Consider the following 21,482-nt stretch of genomic DNA (forward strand, 5'->3'; position numbering starts at 1 on the left):
TTTGAATTTCAACGCGATAATGAAATCTGTTGTTAAAAATTCAGCAAAATAAATAAAAAAAATTAATTAATTAATTAATGAAATTAAATTAAATTAAATTAAATAAAAAATAATAATTTTCAAAGATTCTGGAGAAAAAAAAGGTATAGGAATTGCAATAGTGTCATTAAAAATAATTCTCTAAATTTTAAAATAATATAAAAAAAAATTTCTGAATATTTATTTTTATGAGTAATTCCGAAAAAATACGAATTTTTCGTTCAATTTCTAAACCATCTAATATTAATAAAGAAAAATCGTTCCAACATGCGTCCATCATATATTTGTGTGTCCAGCTTGGTATCTTTAGAGCAGTTTATCTTATACAGCGATAATACACATGCAAAAGCACGTGAACATTCCGGACAGTTTTTTTTTAATCCTGCCGTTTTAGTTTTGTAAATTTGGAATATCTGATCATTTAAATAACGATTCAACCATTTTGGAAATTTTTATAATCTGAAAATAATTAGATACGACCACAACCAAATCGATTCGATGTTATTTAACTCAAACTTGTATCTTAAGATAGTCTTGATCATTTTTTACTGAAGATAATGTTACTATTCAGCGTTATCAGTAAGAGAATGAAGCCTTTAATAACAGTCTTCATGTAATTGAAGAAAAATGTAAAAATTACTCAACGCAATCTGTTTTTTGATCCCCCCCCCAAAAAAAAATCTTACTACGATTCATTCATTTTTTCCCCCAGATTCCAAACGATAGGCATTAATTTTATATATGACGTCATATCAGCAATTATAAACAATACTTGCAGCCTTAGGCCATGTTTATTTGATGTGTTATTATGTGAAATCACTTAGCGATTATTGTTCACAATTGAGGATAAGTATTGCTTCTTGCTCAATTTCAGAGCTATTAACGTAGGGGAAAAAAATAATAATAAAAACTGAATTATCAGAGTGTCATAAAAATTCTGAACAATGGCAGAAGATTTATTTTATCGGATATTTTGGCAATAATTATTTTAATTGTAGAATGGATTCAATACATCTGAAATTGAAGTGTTTAAGTTAATTTCTTGCAGCGAATGCGAAAGGTTGTTACTGGTATGATATTTCTTATTAACCATTCAGCATTATATTAAACAGTTATTTATTCTCATATTATTTTTATTTTGGTTTCGATACGATTAATTTTACTTAATTTAATCGTTATTTTATAAAATAACTTAGTTATCGCATTTTTGTTTTGAAATGAAAACGATTTCTGGTTAAAGACATTTATTAAACATTTTTAAAACTTTAACATTTAAACTAAACTAAAAAATAAACTATAACATTTTTAAAACTTTAAACATGAATTTTTATTTGAACGTTTTAACTGGAATCAAATATAACCATTTTATCCGGAGAATTAGTTGGTCACCTAAAGTGAATAGTTATTTTAATAAATAAAAGGATTACAATTAAAAAATTAAGGATTTTGGAATGCAATAATTTTAATAAATAAATAACAGTTTTTATACACAAAAGAAATTAGAAATATATTAATTACAGCAAAAACAAAATTCGAACAATAATAATTTTTTTGAAAATGACAATGTTTTTGCTGATTTTATTTGATCAAATATATTATATAGCAGTAAATGAGAATCTCGAGGCTTAATTTTTTTTTTTTCACATGGCTATTGAGAATATAAGGTAAGAGGATAATTCAAATATAAGGACAGAGGAATATAAGGACAATTCAAATATAAGGAATGAGGAATATAAGGACAATTCAAATATAGAAACAATTATTAGTTTCAGCTTTGAATTATCCAAAATAAGTTTCAATCATAGGTGATTATACAAAAAGAGTTCGACTAGGAAAAAAAAATCGAATTATTGACGAATTCGAATTAAAAATGTTCCAATAAGCCAAATTTTCCTATAATTAAAAATGAAAGGAACAAAATTCTGAAGAATCATTATCAAATTTAAACTCATAATTTTTTTTTTATTTTAGCGTTCATTTGGTTGTCATTTAAAAATTTTAAAGGAAAGGGCATAAAAATAAAACACCAATAAAATAAATTGAGAAAAAGAAAATCATTCCTATCATATAAAATAGAAACTAAAATATAAAAAATTCAAATCCCCGTAATTATTTAGACTATTTTAAAGGTTTAAAAAAGGAAATTGAACATTATTATGTTCAAATTCTTTCAATTCAATTTCATTTCATATTTTCGAAATAAATCTGTTTCATTTGGTTTGCAAAAAAGACCAAAACAAATTTCTTTAACTATCGATTATTGTTGATTTTTGAATTTCGTAAAATAATATAATGTCATAATAGGATTTTAACTATCAGAATAAAAATAAACGAAAATAAAGATTTAAAAAGAACCACATAATTAAAAAAAAAATAAGAAATAAGAAAATTAGAATTAAAATAAAAAGATAAAAGGAATAATAAGATTAGAATTAATATTTAAAGGATTATATAAAATCACCTCCTATTATATAGTAATTTTTAAACATTTTTTAAAGCTGTTTTCTGTTGCATGAAAAGTAATTATTCCAAATAAATTAATTAATTACCCCATTGAAAACATTGATTATGAATTATAAATTTAAATAAACTTATTTACGGGGAAATCAATACGATAAAATATTATAAATGACTTACAAAATATACCATATTATAATATAGATTCCACTTATCATTAATTCAATATGAAATCAACTGTAAATAACAAACAAGTTTACAGTTTCCATTTTAAAAAAATACGACAATACGTCGTCTGCTTAGAATATTTGAAATAAAAATTATTCAATAATTAAGCAAGTTTTAAGATGTTAACTAATCTATAATTCGATGTAAGATACAAAATTTTGCTTGAACTATAAAAAACGTCAGCTTAAAGAATACAAGGAAAATAATTTAAATGAAAAAAAAAAATAATAATGATTTTGCCATAAAAAAAGAATCATCTGCTTAATGACCATTAAAAAGCCAATTTAAATGGAAAAATAATCGTTTGAAAATAAAAATTTGTAATCTTAAAAAGAAATTTGTTCCACATCCAATATGAAATAAATTATAAATAACTAAGAAGTTTACAATTTCCATTTTATTTAAAAAATGAGACAATAGAGATAATCAGTTTAGAAAAAATTTAAATAAAAACATCATTGAATAATTAATCAAGTTCTAAGATATTAATTAACCTATAATTTGAAATAAGATTCTGAATTTTGCTTGATCAATGATAATCGTCAGCTTAAAGAATGTAAGAAAAATATTTTAAATGAAAAGATAATAATAATTTTACCATAAAAAAATTGTCTGCCTAAAAACCATTAAAGAGATAATTTAAATAGAAAAATAATTGGAAAAAAAATCGCGATCTTAAAAAGAAATTTGTTCCAAATCCCATAAGAAATAAATTATAAATACCAAGTAAGTTTACAGTTTCCATTTCTTAAAAAAAAAAATACGACAATAAGAATCATCAGCTTAGAAAATATTAAGAAAATAATTCATATAAAAATTAGTAAATAACTAATAAAATTTTAAGATATTAACTAGTCTATAATTTGATGCAAGATACGAAATTTTGTTTAAACAATAAGAATCGTCAGCTTAATAAATATAAAGAAAATAAATTAAATGAAAAAAATAATAATTTTCCCATAAAAAATAATCGTCTGTCTTGAGATTATTAAAAATCTAATTTAAATGGAAAAAATAATCGTTTGAAAAAGTAAAATCGTGATCTTAAGCAGAAATTTGTTCTTTATCTCAAAAAGAAATTTGTAAAAATAATACCTGATTGATTCGACATAAGATATTCACTAACTAATAATTTGCTGTAAGCTGAACAATTTTGCTTGAAATTTCTCAACTTCTAAAGTTTATTCAATCCATTTTCTGCCAGTATTTTTTTGTGTTTTTACTTAAAATAACACTTTTCGTATTTGAATAATGCAATTTCTTTTTATTTTCATCAAAAATTTCAGATGGTAAATAGTTGTTGAGAACTGCTCTAAAAAGAAATTGACTTGTATATGAACCAAATACTTGATTCTACAGTTTTTATGGATATTAATGATATATAAACGATTTTGACTAAAAATTGTGTTACTGAAATCAAATCAGATTTTTTTGTTAAAAAATGTTTGTGTAATAAATTGATTGTTTAAGCTCAAAAGTTTAATGCGTTTTCAGAAAAAAAAAATTAAATCCGGTTATTTATCATGACATATTTAACTTATAACATTGTAAGTTAATTTATTAATTTAATTAAATTACTAATCAAAAATTACCTGTACATTGTTTAGATTTCACCAAAAGTTAATTTTACAACAATTTTATTACAGGAACAATTAACCGATCATATGTAGTATTTACCATAAGAGGAATTTCGATATTGTCGTAAAGTCTTTCCTTATAATTTTTCACTAAAATTATCTAAAGAATCCTGAAATATGCTGTATTCATTAATTCTTGCGAACTTTTACCTGGAAAAAATGCGATAATTAAATATTGGAGAGCTTATTTAAGTACTGCAAGCTTCTGAATTTATTTTCTGTTCACTCTTTAGAGATTTTACCTAGAACGATGCAGACGTTTCATTTCACTTCAAGTCAATTAAGATTTTTTTTTTTTTTACAATATTTTTCACTTGAAGTAGAAAGGAACTTTCAACCGATATTCTCTAAATATAACATATTGAAGAGAATAAAATTGCTTTCGCCTCATGCAAATTAAATTTTAACAATATCTTTTTACGTTTCCTTTGGATTTCACAAAATTAATACTTAGGTTTTAATTAAAAATTTCTTTAAATAAAAGTAAATTATCTAAAAGAGAAGAGAAGTATTTTAGCCTAAGCCTAAGCAGCATTTAAAAAAAACCCAGTTAAACTCACTTCATTCATTTCCATACTGCTGGTAAAAAAAGAAATATAATTACAAATCTACATCGACTTTTTTAAAACTCTTTTTATGCGTAAAATCAATATTTTTTAATGTATATTTTTCAGTCATGTTTTAATATATTAAATTTAATTTTTTTCATTAAATAATGACATAACTTATTACACAATGTACTAATTTACTTCAATCCTAAATTTAATAATTCATTTAATTCCAAATAACTTAATTCTTTTAGTTCTAACTTAATTATTTCTTTAGTTCTAAATTGATTAAAATGTCAATGTGTTTATGGGACATCGTGTTCATGTATACTGAAATAGACAATATAGATTGTCAAATAATCGACAAATTTAACTAATATATGAACTATATTAAAATATTGCTGTTAATGTGCTAAATTTCGTTTAATTCTAAGCTAACTAATTCATTTTTTTTTAATAATTTAACTAAGCTATTTTGTATTTATGTGAAGTTTTGTATTATGTTATCGGGTTCACATACATAGGAATGAACAAGCCAACAGATTTGATCTAAATTTCTAATCGGTATAATAATAAAATCATATACCGAATTTCATCTATCTAGCTTATTGCAGTTTTGATTTACCATTTTCATGCACACATTTATAAATAGATATATTTTTCTTTTATAAATTACCTCCAAAATTTGAGGAAGAAATCTACAATTTTGTTGATAAAATCGGTATAATAATAAACCATAAAAAACCATATACCAAATCATATTTTGGCATCTTTTTTCGTTACTGAGTCACCGTGCACATTGACGGACAGACAGTCATAATGCCAAACAGATTTCTTGAAAATATAGATATGTCTATACTGAGAAGATTAGTAGAAATATCGAATTCGAATTTTTTGAAGATTATCATTATTTTTTGAAACTATCCATTCCATTTAAATGCAATATTTTTCCTAAGGTATCGATATTCCGTTCTATAGTAAGCCTTTCTATAATAAGCTATAATAATATTTTTAATTATTATAATTTATTTTTATTATTATTTTATTTATTTATTTATTATTATTATTCTTTTATTTATTTATTTATTATTATTATTATTTTATTTATTTATTTATTATTATTATTCTTTTATTTATTTCTTTATTATTATTATTATTTTATTTATTATTTTTAATTATTTAAGCTATAATATATTTCTATAGTTTTATATTTCTGTTCTATAATAAGCCTGTTCTATTCATAAGCCTTTCTAAAATATCATTTTTTTTAAATACAATATTCTTTTCAAAATATCGATACTTTTTTCTTATATATATATATTAATGCAGTATTCTCTTTTATTATCTCAATTCCTTTTTTAAATAAATCTAATATTTTTTCTTTCTATAACATTAATATTCTGTTTGAAGATGTGATACATAAAATATAAGATATTCTGCTTCATTTTTAGACTCTTTGTTAAGAATATCGATTTAAATACAGTATTCTAGGATTTTGTTATTATGTTCTAAAATACCAAATTTCTTTCAACTGGAGCTTTGTTGTGGAGAATATTCTGTTCTAAAATATCAATATTCTGCTGTACGAATCATTTTTTTCTCCATAATATCGATATAAAAATCAGATTTTAAGATTTCATTATTCTGTACGAAAATAGAACAGTCTTGTGTATAAGATATGAATATTACATACTGAAATATTTGTATTCACTTCTGAAATATCCATATTATATTCTAGAATAAGGATTTCTAAGAAATCGCTTCCATTTTTTTAAATACAATATTCACTTCAAGAGTACTGATATTCTTGTCAGACATACCTATTCCTGTTAAATGAAAAATTCTTTTCAGATATTCATCTAAGATATTACTCTTTTTTTAATATAATTTTTCTGGTCTAAAATATGGATAATCTCTACTAACATAACAAATTCCTTTTTGACATAATCTTGTGTATTAAGATATGAATATTTTGTTCTAAGAAATCCGTATTCTTTCGTATATAAAGAATATCAACAATCTCTTGCAAGATATGGATATTCTGTTCCGGAATATCAATATTGTGCTATAAAATACTAAATTCATTTTAAATACAATCTTGCTGCCCGAAACAAATATCTTGTAGTCGAATAGTAGCATTTTGCTTAGAAATGTCAATATTCTCTTCTAAGATATTAATTTAAAAGAATATTTAAGTCTTTTTAATTAAGCTAATAATATAACTGTATAGTCAACTTGAGATAATAGTGTCTACGTTTGCGATCACTACGGATTAAGATCTTGTAGCTTTATCATAATTCTTCATATACTATTTCTGCCGATTCATAAAGTTCTGTATTGTCACACAAAGCTTTCTGTATTAAGAATATCAAAAAATTAGTAGAAGGAAATGGATATTCTGTTCCGGAATATCAATATTGCGCTAAAAAAATACTAAATTCATTTTAAGTTCAATTCTGCGGTCCGACACAAATATCTTTTAGTAAAATGTGGCATTCTGTTTAGAACATCAATATTCTGTTAATAAGATATTAATTTAAAAGAAATATTTGGGCCTATTTAATTAAGCTAATAATGTAACTGTATAGTCAACTTGAGATAATAGTGTCTACGTTTGCAATCACTACGGATTAAGATCTTGTAGCTTTATCATAATTCTTCATATACTATTTCTGCCGATTCATAAAGTTCTGTATTGTCACACAAAGCTTTCTGTATTAAGAATATCAAAAAATTAGTAGAAGGAAATGGATATTCTGTTCCGGAATATCAATATTGTGCTAAAAAAATACTAAATTCATTTTAAGTTCAATTCTGCGGTCCGACACAAATATCTTTTAGTAAAATGTGGCATTCTGTTTAGAACATCAATATTCTGTTAATAAGATATTAATTTAAAAGAAATATTTGGGCCTATTTAATTAAGCTAATAATGTAACTGTATAGTCAACTTGAGATAATAGTGTCTACGTTTGCAATCACTACGGATTAAGATCTTGTAGCTTTATCATAATTCTTCATATACTATTTCTGCCGATTCATAAAGTTCTGTATTGTTACACAAAGCTTTCTGTATTAAGAATATCAAAAAATTAGTTGAAGGAAATGATATTCTGTTCAGGAATATCAATACTGTGCTAAAAAAATACTAAATTCATTTTAAGTTCAATTCTGCGGTCCGACACAAATATCTTTTAGTAAAATGTGGCATTCTGTTTAGAACATCAATATTCTGTTAATAAGATATTAATTTAAAAGAAATATTTGGGCCTATTTAATTAAGCTAATAATATAACTGTATAGTCAACATGAGATAATAGTGTCTACGTTTGTGATCACTACGGATTAAGATCACATGGTTTTATCATAATTCTTCACATATTATTTCTGCCAATTCATAAAGTTCTGCATTGTCACACAAAGCTTATTTAATATATATATATATATATATATATATATATATATATATATATATATATATATATATATATATATATATATATATATATATATATATATATATATATATATATATATATATATATATATATATATATATATATATATATATATAATAGCTGCAAGATATGGATATTCTGTTTCGGAATATCAAGATTGTGCTAAAAAATACTAAACTCATTTTAAATACAATCTCGCGGTCCAACACAAATATCTTATAGTCGAATAGCAGTATTCTGTTCAGAACATCAACATTCTCTTCTAAGGTATTAATTTAAAAGAAATATTTAGGTCTATTTAATCAAGCTAATAATATAACTGTATTGTCAACTTGAGATAATACTGTCTACGTTTGGGATCAGTACGGATTAAGATCTTGTAACTTTATCATAATTCTTCATATACTATTTCTGCCGATTCATAAAGTTCTGTATTGTCACACAGAGCTTTTCTTGCAGAAGCCCTACACTTTATCCCTCCTGGAGGGGGCGGAAGACCTTCACCTACCGGCAGACGATTATGGGGGTGTGCGGGGGTCGGACCAACTGACAGGAATCTGCTCTTAGCATCCTGTTTCCTTCCTTGCACTGAACAGGAAATCTGAAGAAGAGATTATCATCAGTTATTTGAAACCTTTTCTTCTCCGCTGCGCTCGACTAATGAAGGTGGGGGGAGGTGAAGAAATCGTTTGCGTCATTTTTTTCTTCCAATCTCCCCCACGGATATACCGTTATAAGTGAGCGAAATCGTCGGTCCTGTAAAAAAATATTGCATGTTGAGTTTTCATCAAGATTTTAACGATTATTTGTTGCCTTAAACGTAAGCAGGATTGGATTATTAAATAGGCAACATAGGCAATTGCCTGTAGTCCCACAACTTTAAGGCTCTGACTCCTCGATTTTGCAGTATTTTGGAGATTATTTAATTTTCCATTTTTATTTATGTATTAGAACCGATCAATCGAAAATTTTCTGATTAAAATCAAGTGTTGTTTAAATAATTTTCGGGTATTATTTTAGTAATATTCCTTTATTCAAAACTTTCTGCTCGTTTCAGTACTTTGAGACTTCCACTTTTGGATGATTCTGTCTAATTAACCCTTTCTAAAGCCGTGGGAAGTATGCTTCCCACCCAATTTATCAATCTTTGTATGAAATTATGTAGGTTGGCATCAGTTCTGACAAATTTTTTTAGGAAGACAGAAACTTAGATGCTTCAGTTCTTTATCTCACACAAAATGATGTGTCTTCGTTTGTCACTGAATTATTAATTAACCAAATTAAGTAATTAATGAAATTAAATTTATCTAATAAGCTAAATGAATCCCTTTTCTTATTTTAATTTCAAGCCTAAAAATATTTTAACATAATATGACTAGAAAAAAATGGCCCTTTAAAGGGTTAAAGGAATAGACGCAGAGGGATGAGCGCATCTCCGGAATTCTTCGTCATTCTTTGACCTTGATTTTCGCCCTGTTAGATACTTTCTTGTTCAATTTTTTTTTCACGTGTATGTGACTATCGTGCAGTTTATGTCTGTATTATTTTAATTCAGTCTGCGAGTAATTCGAGTTTATTTTATTGTTAAATGTAAATATCCCCTCCTTTTATCTTCCCTCTCACACCTATTTTGTAGAATTAAACCCATCCTATAGTCTGTGTATTTTCTGTAGGCGGTTCAAGGTCACATTTTCTACCGCGTGCTTGTACCAGACAACCAACAACGAGGTAGAAAAGGTGACCTTGGACCGCCTACATAAAATACACAGACTATAACCAATGCGCATAAACGCGGAGGGTATTAGAATCCGTTGTCAAACGATACACAGCTTTTTGTAAAGAATAAAAAAACTTTTGTTATTTAGCAAATATAAAAAAGAAATTATTTGTAACTTAAACTAATGGGGATGGTCTCTCCAAAACTTTCTCACTTCTCTATTCAAAATATTAGCCAGCACTCTCCCCTCCCCTCCCCCAGCATAAAATTACTGAAGGCAGCAAATGCTTTGCATATCATTGGTGGACAATAATTATAAAATATAGATTTCTGGAAAGGATCTAGCATTTTTAGCGAATTAATTCAGCAAAATATATTTTGAGCACCTTTCTAATGCACTATTTCTATCTGTCGTTCTGTCTGGCTGTCTGAGTGTGAATACAACAACTGAAGAAGGCTTTGCGGATGGAAATTGGCATTTTGTCATTATATTGAATTAGTAGATTTTCATTAAATTTTGAATGAAATCCATTCAGAGAAAGTCTATCTGTTCGGCTGTCCGAATACAAGCGAGCATGGAAACTACATAAGTTAAAGTTCGATAGATGAAATTTGATATACAAATTTAGAATCTATGCCCTGTATCTGTAATGCATTTGAAATTAAAATTGATAGAGGGTGATCATCTGTCGGTCTGCATTTTCTCATCCATGTAAACTTAATAACTCAAAAGCGCGAAGACTTAAATAAATGAAATTTAGTAAGTAGTAGTACATAAATGAAATTTATTAAGTAGCAGTAAATAAATGAAATGTAGTAAGTAGTAATAAATAAATGAAATTTAGTAAGTAGTAAAAATAAATGAAATTTAGTAAGTAGTAGCAGTAAATAAATGAAATGTAGCAAATAGAGGTAAATAAATGAAATTTAATAAGCAGTAGTAAATAAATGAAATGTAGTAAGTAGTAGTAAATAAATGAAATGTAGTAAGTAGTAGTAAATAAATGAAATTTAGTAAGTAGTAAAAATAAATGAAATTTAATAAGTAGTAGTAGTAAATAAATGAAATGTAGTAAGTCATAGTAAATGAATGAAATTTAGTAAGCAGTAGTAAATAAATGAAATGTAGTAAGTAGTAATAAATAAATGAAATTTAGTAAGTAGTAGCAGTAAATAAATGAAATGTAGCAAATAGAGGTAAATAAATGAAATTTAATAATGCCAGAATTGTTGATCTCTGACAAATTTCGGTCCCAGTTGGTAAAAGCTAATGGATACACTATTTTAATTAATTCATAACTCACTATATATTAGAGTATACAGAAAAATGCGGAGGGGAATTATACCAAAATTGTAGCTGCGAAGAATTTTGGTCCCGGGAATGTAAAAGATAACAGACATACCATTTAATTAATTCAAAAACGTACAATTATTTTCAAGTTTGCAGGAAAAAGTAGAAGAGAAACCATATCTAAACTGTAAATCTGTGACAAAATTGGTCCCAGCAGGTAAAATCTAATAAATATATGACTTTAATTAATTCAGAAACACACAATATTTTCAAATATGTTCGAAAAATATAGAGGAAACCAAGCCAAAACTGAAGATCTGTGATAAGATTGGTTCCAGTAGATAAGGGCTAATGCAGATACTGTTTTAATTAATTCGGAAACGCACAATAATTTCAAATATGCAGGAGAAAGTAGAGGAGAAACCATGCCAAAAATGTAAACCTGTGACAAATGTTACCCCACTAGGCAAAAGCTAAAGGATATGCTATTTTAATTCATTCAAAAATGTACAATATGTGAAAGGTCCATTCAAAACTGTAAAAAGTAGAGGAAAAACCATGCCAAACTGCGGATCCGTGGCCTAATAGGGAAAAGCTAATGGATATACTATTTTAATAAATTCAAAACAACGATTATATTTTCAAGTATGCAAGAAAAAATGGAGGAGAAACCATACCTAAACTGTAGATTTGGGACAAAGTGGGTTCCAGTAGGTCAAAGATAATGGATGCACAGTTTTTATTCATTTAAAAAAGTGCAACACTTTCAAATATACAAGAAAAACAGAAAGGGAAGCCATGCCAAAACCATATATCTGTAACAAATGTTGGTTCCAAATGATAAAAGTTAATGGATATGCTATTTTAATTCATTCAAAACGCATAATGTTTTCAAGTATGTAGAAAAAATTGGAATGGAAACGATGCAAAAACTATAAATGTGTGATAAATGTCGGTCTCTCTAGATAGAAAACTAATGGATACACTATTTTAATTTAAATTCAAAAGCGTACAATATTTTCAAGTATACAGGAAAAAGTAGAAAGGAAATCATGCCAAAACCGTAGATCTGCTACATATGTTGGTTCCAGTTGATAAAAGTTAACGGAAACACTCTTTTAATTTAAATTCAAAAACGTATAATATTTTCCAATATGCAAGAAAAATTAGAGGGGAAACCACGTCAAAACTACATATTTTTGATATATATTAGTCCTAAATGGTAAAAGCTAATGGATATACTATTTTAATTCATTCAAAACTCTACAATATTTTTAAGCATGCAGGAAAAAGAAAAGGAGAAACCATACCTAAACTGTAGATTTGTGACAAAGTTGGTTCTAGTAAGCTGATGAATATATTAAATATATTATTTTAATTAATTCAAAAAACGCACTATATTTTCGAGTACGCAGGAAAATTAGAGGAGAAAATATACCTAAAATGTCAATTTCTGACAAGGTTTGTTCCCAGAGGTCCAAACTAATGGATGAATTATTTTAAGAAATTCAAAACATGCTATGTTTTCAAGCACGCAGGATAAAGTAAAGGAGAAACTACTTCTTATAATTATTTTCTCCTTAACATTTATGAAAATTCAAATTTAAATCCTTACCTTTTTCACAACTTATTAAATTAAAATCATGACAACGCCCATTTTCCTCAAATATAATAACAACAGCTACCAATTCATTTCCATCAGAGCACTCAATTCATCATAGTATCAAATCACAATGAAAGATCACGGCTACATTATGTGAGAAAAACTGCCACACAATGTTATTTATCGCGATTAATTAATAAGTCAGTTAATTTTGACGTTAGCAGAAATTGGCACTTTTTGTTCCTATTTTTTCTCCCTACGATGCGATTAGGATCTAGATACTGCGATCATAAATCATTATTCGTGTTATACAATAGAGACAGCATAAGATATGGAAATCAGTCGCTTAATAACTGGTTTCATTTCTCATTTTAGCGCTTATGCAAAATGTGGCCTTCGAATCTGATTGGGTGTACTGCATTTTTAGATGCATTCTATAAATAACTCTTCATGTGATATTATCAGCAATAAAAGGGAAGTGTAGTTGGTGCCGTAATCGTATTTATCAATCAGGTTTCTTTATTAAAGGATACTTTTAAATTTGATTTGTAACAGTAAAATCTATTGTTTTTGTTTTCATCTTTATGCAAGTAATCCCTAACTTGTATTTTATTGTTATGTTTTAGCAGAAATAGTATATATTAATATAAATAAAAGCATTGCGGAATATACATGATTTAAATTCTATACTTTCTCCTGAATAACTGGGCTGAATTTAATCAAATTTCGCACATTTATTAATTAAAACAAAAGAAAGAATACCATAAACTTTTAAAGTATTAAAGTTATTTGGCAATCATATGTCGTATTTATCAATCGATGTTGTTTCATTAGAGGATAGTTTTAAATTCAATTTGCATTAATAAATCTATCGTATTAGTATTATTCTCTAAGTAAGTAATCCTTATCTCTCGTATTTTATTGTCATTTTTGGCAGAAATAGTATGTCTTAATGTAAATAATGACCATGCATGTAATGTTAATATTTATGTTTAATATATAAATAATGGCCACATTTTCTACCGAATGACTATGCCGAATTCCATCAAAATTCGCACATTTATTATTTAAGCCAAAATAAAGAACTCTATTAACTTTTCGAAGTGTAAAAATTAATAAAGTATTATGTTAATATGCATGTTTATTATAAATAATGGTCACATCTCCTTCTGAATAACTGCGAGGAATTCCATCAAAATTTGCACATTTATTATTTAAGCCAAAATAAAGAATTCTATTAACTTTTCGAAATGCAAAAATTAATAAAGTATTATGTTAAGATGCATATTTATTATAAATAATGGCCACATCTCCTGAATAACAGGAAAGAATTTCACCAAAATTCTCATATTTATTATTTAAACGAAAATAAAGAATTCTATTAATTTTTCGAAATGCAAAAATTAATAAAGTATTATGTTAAGATGCATATTTATTATAAATAATGGCCACATCTCCTGAATAACAGGAAAGAATTTCACCAAAATTCTCATATTTATTATTTAAACGAAAATAAAGAATTCTATTAATTTTTCGAAATGCAAAAATTAATAAAGTATTATGTTAAGATGCATATTTATTATAAATAATGGCCACATCTCCTGAATAACAGGAAAGAATTTCACCAAAATTCTCATATTTATTATTTAAACGAAAATAAAGAATTCTATTAATTTTTCGAAATGCAAAAATTAATAAAGTATTATGTTAATATGTATATTTATTATAAATAATGATCACATCTTCTTATGTATAACTTTGCCAAAATAAATCAAAATTCGCACTCTTATTATTTAAGCCAAAACAAAGAAATTCTATTAACTTTCCGAAGTGCAAAAAATTAATAAAGTATTATGTTAACATGTATATTTATTATAAATAATGATTACATCTCCTTATGTATAACTTTGCCAAAATAAATCAAAATTCGCACTCTTATTATTTAAGCCAAAACAAAGAAATTCTATTAACTTTCCGAAGTGCAAAAAATTAATAAAGTATTATGTTAATATGTATATTTATTATAAATAATGATCATATCTCCTTATGAATAACTTTGCCAAATTCCATCAAAATTAGCACAATTTTTTAAGCCAAAATAAAGAATTCTTTCAATTTTTCGAAGTGCAAAAATATAATATTATGTTAACATCATGTTAATTATAAAAAATGGCCACATTTCCTTCTGAATAACTGAATTACATCAAAATGTGCACATTTATTATTTAAGCCAAAATAAAGAATTTTATTAACTTTTCGAAGTGCAAGAATGAATAAAATATTCAAAAGAAATTAATCAAAATTTTGCTCTTCTTCCGTCGTTACTTCGGAGCAAATAATTGTATAAAAAATATTTTTTATATCACCTTAAAATTCAAAATTTTATCTTTCAAAATATTTCAGTTTTATAGTTATGTAACTTTTCCTTCATATCGAATTAATTTTTTAGAATTTAATAAATAACTCAACAGATGCAGACGATTTTTAGAGAAAATTAAATATGAACAATTTTTAAAAATTATCTTCTTCAAATGATATTCTCTTTAATTAAAAAAACGTTTCAGACGATAAAAAGATTTTGTGTATTATAATATTTCTTTTTAAACAGAATAATTTTTATTTTATAAACATTTGACTTAAAAATATTTTAATCTCGTAAAGCCGGCTATACAGTGGCTCCCAAAAGTGTTTGTACACTAAAGAAATTTGCAGAAATTGTGTTCTATACTTCTTAATAAAGCATTTTATTAGTTGGTTTTTTTCAATTAGCATCTTTAAATAGTTCTTAATAAAACTGAACAAATATTTTTTATAAAAAATCAAGTAGTATTGTTCTAAAAAATAAATAAATAAAAAATGTCACAAAATTAGAACACAAAAGTCTTCGTACATCCAAACATTATTTATTTAAATTCATCATAAAAATATCTTTTGCGGCTTATTTTTCTTCTAATTGAAAATCGTTTGATTTCAGTATTTAGTATCACAATTATTTATTCTATTTACTTTATTCTTAGATATGACGCGCATTCGTAAAGAAACGAGTTTAGACGTACGAAAATTAATTATATTTCATTTTAAAGCTGGAAAATCAATTAGAGGCATTGCAACTATAACTAATCTACCTCATTCAACGGTGCAAAGCATAATAAAACATTACAGAGAGGGAAAAAGGATTGCAAACAATTCTCGTAATGGTCGCCCTCAAATTCTGTCAGCTAGAAGTCGAAGAAATATTGTGAGTAAATTTCTAAAAAATCCACGTCTGAGTGCAATAAAGTTTACTTTACAATATAATGAATCAAATGGAACTTCTATTTCCTGTGAAACTATTCGTAGAATTCTTCGGAATGCTGGTATACATGGCCGCTCTGCACGAAGAAAATTCTTTGTAAGTCAGAAGAACAGAATTGCTAGGCTTAAATTTGCCAAATCTATGATAAACCAGCCAGAGAGCTATTGGAATCGTGTCTTATTTGCAGATGAAAGTAAGTTTAACATCTTTGGGTCGGATGGGAAAATCATTGTATGGAGAAAAAGAAAACGAAGAACTTAATCCCAAGAATTTAGTTGGAACAGTAAAACATGGCGGTGGAGGTGTCATGGTTTGGGGGTGTATGTCAGCGGCTGGAGTAGGCAATTTAGTATTCATTGATGGTATAATGGATCATAGAATTTATATAAATATTCTCAATAATAATTTAAAAGTGTCAGCACAAAAATTGGGCATTTTAAACAACTTTGTGTATTACCAAGACAACGATCCTAAGCGCACGGCCATGAATGTTCGTCTTTTTTGCCTCTATCATTGCCCTCAAACCCTTAAAACACCAGCTCAATCACCGGATTTAAACCCTATAGAACATATTTGGAAAGAATTAGAGGTGCGAATAAGAAGTCACGACATTAAATCGAAAATTGAACTGAAAGCAGTAATGATCGAAGAATGGAACAAGATCGGTGCAGAAGTAACCGACCGTATAGTTAAATCTATGCCCAAACGTTTAAAAGCTGTTATAAAGAATAAAGGATATCCTACTAAATACTAAACATTTATAAAAATTTAGAAAATTTCATATTTAGTGATGTTTTTTTAAAGTGTATGATCACTTTTGTGTCCTATTTTTGTGCAATTTTATTTATTGTCATTTTTAAAAAAATAATTTGCATCGTAATTAAAATTTATTCTTCACTGCTTTATTAAGAACTATAAAAATATGCCATGAAAAAATTTTCATGTAAAAATAAGAATATATAATGGTAAATAATGAGGTTTTTAATTGATTCTTGTTGGTGTACGAACACTTTTGGGAGCCACTGTATAAACTTGTAAAATACAAAAATTTACTAAAAAGTTATATGAAAATGATATTTTCACAAACGGAAATCTTTGGAAACTAAATTTTTACAAGCCGAAGTAATAAAGACAATTCCTACTTCTCTTACTTTTCAATATTTTTTTCATTGGCCGTGATTATCAAATTACGATTCAAGATGATTTTTGTTATATACACGCTGCTTTCATACAAAAAAATGGTTTTTTTTAATCACATGTCTAAAAAAAGGAAAAAGATTTGGAAAAGATTTCTTTTTTATGTCTACAGATTGACATGTTTGATAAGATACATTTTATGTTCTTCTTAATTGCACTGTTCTGTTTCACATTCTTAAAGTACGTAATGACCTTCAAAAAAAAGGGAAGGAAAAAACCCCCAACGTTTAATTCTTTTTACAAAACTATTCGCTAACCACTCAATTCAGTAGATAGTTATCCTCATACAGAAAAAAAACCAAATACTTGATAAAAATAGCTAGATAATTGCTACCTCAACAAATCACGTGCTACCAATGTCTTCTCCAAGATGTCGTATCTATTTTTCTTTTGCAATAATATTTTTTTTTTCGTGAAGAAGGTATTATCCAAACCTTAACCAGATTCAATTTTTTTTTCGTACAAGCGATTGTGAAAGACCAGGAATCCAATCTATTGTCATGGCTCTAATTGATTCTTTTACATGGCTTCGAAACATGGCAGTAATCAGTCATTACACGATCCCCTCGCTCTCTATAAATTGATATCAAAAGGAGCTATTTGCCCCAATTTGCTACTCGAAGAACTTCCGCCTCTACGTGTGGTCACGCGAAGCTATGATTGACCCTTAAAAGGTCATGAAATGCTTTTCTCACGTCTTTCGGCAGCGACAGGGCATTTTTTTTCCCGTACCAATGTTGGATGTACCAATCGGCGTATTTGGTTTGGAAGAAAGAAATGGTGTTATATGTGGAGAAAACAAAGATAATGTTTTGTCAAAGAAGAAGGTATCATTCAAAATGTTTTACTATAAAAATCTAGTCTTACTTCAGGCTTAAATACTAAATCGAAAGTCTTTAGCCAGATGATGTGGTTTGACTTTAGGGCCAATATAATTTGCCTTTCTAGTTATTGAAATGTATATAAAAAGAAAGTATTACATTGTCAAAAATTCGAACTCGGGAATTCGACGAATCTTTAATGTTATAAAACTCACTGAGTTCGAAAAACTTATTTTTGAAATTATGTCTTTTGTGAAACCAATATCTCAAAAACGCTTTCAGCTAGAAATTTGGTACATAGAATTTACTCCTGCCTTGTTAAATTTTGAAAGACATCCAGTCAGACGAAGTCTATCCGCCCATCTGTCCGAAAGCAACTACATCTTATAAAGAGATAGATATTTAAGATTATAGATATTTAAAATTCAATACATTGATTTAACATTTAAAATGTATATTCTTATCAAATTTTGAACCAAATTTGTCAAAGGACTGACCGTCTGTCTATCGGTACTTTTGCATGCCTGTAAAGTCATGTCATTGACTCTGCGACCCGCCCGAAGGCATACGGATAAAATAACTGAATGATCAGACCGGCGCAACAGCAATATTGGCGGGAACTGTGTTTGAGTCCTAAAGACCATCACCGGCCACGTTACAACCCTTCCCTAAGGAAGTATGTTCCGTCACCGATAGGAGGAGCTAGACCCTCACCTTTTCGTGTACCCTCCAGGGTGGTGAGAACCAACTACCATTCTGGAAGTTTCTCATCCTCATTTCGAGGTGCCCCCCCCGGGGGGATGCATGCCTGTAAAGCAATAACTCAAAAACGTAGTGACTTAAATAAATGAAGCCAGACAGACAGACTTCCTTTAAATGGATTTCATTCAAAATTTGATGGAAACCTGCAAATTTAATGCAACCATATATTAAACGTTCGCCAGATATCGTATTCATACTCCGAGAGACCGATAGAAAGATTTCATAAAATGTGTTTTTCCAACTCAAGGAGTTCTGAAACGTAAGGATTCATCAAAATCTTAAATTGGAATTTTTTGACGATTACAATGCTTTCTTTTTTTTGGGTACTTTGGGTATAAAAAAAAGTAAAAAGGGGAGATAGCTAGAATCTAGAGATAAATCATAGTGGGAATTCCCATTTAATTTCGGAGAATATTTTTCTTGTCTATTTCTATGAATCTGATTTCAAGAAATTGCAAGAATAGCCCAGTATTGTAAACTTTGATTCATAAACTTGACTTTGACACGCCAAGTGGGTTCAGAATTGCCATTATCATGATTAATAAATCTTAAGATATTTTTGGCGGATATATATTTTTTCTGGTTTATTTATATGAACAAGAAGAATTTGGCACATGAACTTGACTTAAATATGCTAGACAAGAATTATTTGGAGAAATATCGGGGAAACTTTCTAAAAATGGATTTTATAATATTCTCCGAACATAGATATTTTGCTGTTGTGTTTTTATGAAGGGGAGAAGTCGCTAGAGTTTGTAATCTTTAGTTTAGTCTTTTATCACCAACTTAGAATAAAAATGGAATCAAGGAGAATTGCTACTTCCATGACTAATATACAAGGTGGTTATAATTAAAGTTCCATTTTGAAATGGTCATAAAAGGAAAACTACAGAACCAAATGTTATCAAACTTGGTAATAGTTTAACCCTTTAAAGGGGGCCATTTTTTTCTAGTCATATTATGTTAAAATATTTTTAGACTTGAAATTAGAATAAGAATAGGGATTTATTTAGCTTGTTAGATAAATTTAATTTGATTAATTAATTCATTTGGTTAATTAATAATTAAGTAACAAACCAAGACGCATCGTTTTGTGTGAAATAAAGAACTGAAGCATCTAAGTTTCTGTCTTTCTAAAAAAAAATTTCAGAACTTATGCCAACCTGCATAATTTCATACAAAGATTGATAAATTTGGTGGGAAGCATACCTCCCACGGCCCTAGAAAGGGTTAAAGGATGTCATGGGAATTTATTTTCCACCAAAACAGAGTCCCGGTTTGGGCATGGTTGTTCTATCTGTGAGATGTGTGAATGTCCCCTCCTGTAGAAAGGGGTCTTACAAGCGAATGAGTGATGCGTGAGTAGCAAAGTCGTACTTTTGGCCCTAGTTGGCGCTACTATAAAAAATAAGAGACGCTCCCCCTCCGGTTTAAATCGCTGTCTTCGTAACAGCGGACTTGTCCGTGGCAAGTGCCATAAGAAACAACAGAAGCGATTAAACACGTTTTAAACTGATGTCTTCATGTCCGATTTTGCTTAACAATATAGCAAACAGCGCCATTTCCTATCTGGTGGTGATTTTTTTTCGGAAAGAAATTTTCATGAAACTATTACCAAGTTTGATAATACTTTCCTTCTATGAAAATTTTAAATTGGAACTTTAATTATAACCACCCTGTATCTCATGATATTTTAGAGGACATTCTGAGAATCTGTTGCTATGAAGGGATATTGAAGTAGAATTCAAAACTTCATTTCTCAGTTTTGACATTATTAACTATGTGAACTTAATAATAAAACCATTTACCAAAACAATATACGATAATTTTGTTCTTCTTAAGAAACTCCTCACACTAAAGGTGCTTTTTACTTTCTCGTATGCGAAACATAGAAGAAATATTATAATCGTCGAAAAATTCGATCTAAAAGTTTTGACGAATCTCCACACTTCAGACCTCACTGAGTCACAAAATCACATGTTTGTCACTATGTTTTCTTTTTTTCCTTTTTTTTTTTTTTTTTTTTTTTTAACACCTAACAAGTTCTTAAAAACTCTATTTCCCTATGCACTACATTATTATGTTATATTATTGTTGCGCAGTTAATTTTAAATAGCATTTTTTAGGGAACGGAGATTATAGGCTAATCGCCCAGGCTCTCCATCAAAATCTACTATTCTGGTGGTTATGTTTGTCACTATGTCTGTTTGTCTAGGACCACAATACCTTAAAAACGCTTTAAGGTCGATGGCTGAAATTTGGTATATGTAATTATGACCAAATGTATAAATTTCTGTCAAATTTTAAATGAAATCCAATCACAGAAAGTCTGTCTGTTTTGTTGTTCGATTACACCCGAAATGTATAACTATAAAATGTAAAGAGCTAAACAGGTCAACACCCGAAATGTATAACTATAAAATGTAAAG

The sequence above is a fragment of the Argiope bruennichi genome, chromosome 11 (assembly GCF_947563725.1).
Source record: "Argiope bruennichi chromosome 11, qqArgBrue1.1, whole genome shotgun sequence".
Lineage (NCBI taxonomy): Eukaryota > Metazoa > Arthropoda > Arachnida > Araneae > Araneidae > Argiope > Argiope bruennichi.